The 351-nt window shown below is 40.5% G+C and overlaps 1 protein-coding gene across 3 annotated transcripts in view; it reads right to left on the minus strand.

Moving 5' to 3' along the window:
• The window catches only part of si:dkey-11f4.7 (piezo-type mechanosensitive ion channel component 2), a 29,895-nt gene that overhangs the window by 15,600 nt on the left and 13,944 nt on the right, over positions 1 to 351 (minus strand). The gene's annotated exons all lie outside the window — the stretch shown is intronic.

Consider the following 351-nt stretch of genomic DNA (forward strand, 5'->3'; position numbering starts at 1 on the left):
TTGTAACTCCTTGTCTGTGTATTCTGGCTCAAAAATATATTTTCTAGATCTTGGTTTGATACAAAGTTAAACTCCTCTGACAATTACTCAAAGTCAGACCGTGATCAGAAGTGTTGTTTGCTACTAATTAGCAATTCACTTTAGTTTTGTTGACGGACGTAACTGTGCTTTTCAGTGTTGCGTTAATCACTATTTCTTTAACTGTCTTTGTAATCACTCGCCCCAAGTAGCGGTGCTTCCCCTGCTTCCCCTTTCTGAAAATATAGTTCCCAGTTAGTATGTGTTTAGAAGATGGGAGCAGTAGGCTAGTTGAAGCCGGTATCTTGCTAGGCTAAGCTAATGCTGGGGGTG

This window comes from Etheostoma spectabile, chromosome 7 (genome assembly GCF_008692095.1).
Source record: "Etheostoma spectabile isolate EspeVRDwgs_2016 chromosome 7, UIUC_Espe_1.0, whole genome shotgun sequence".
NCBI classification, from domain to species: domain Eukaryota; kingdom Metazoa; phylum Chordata; class Actinopteri; order Perciformes; family Percidae; genus Etheostoma; species Etheostoma spectabile.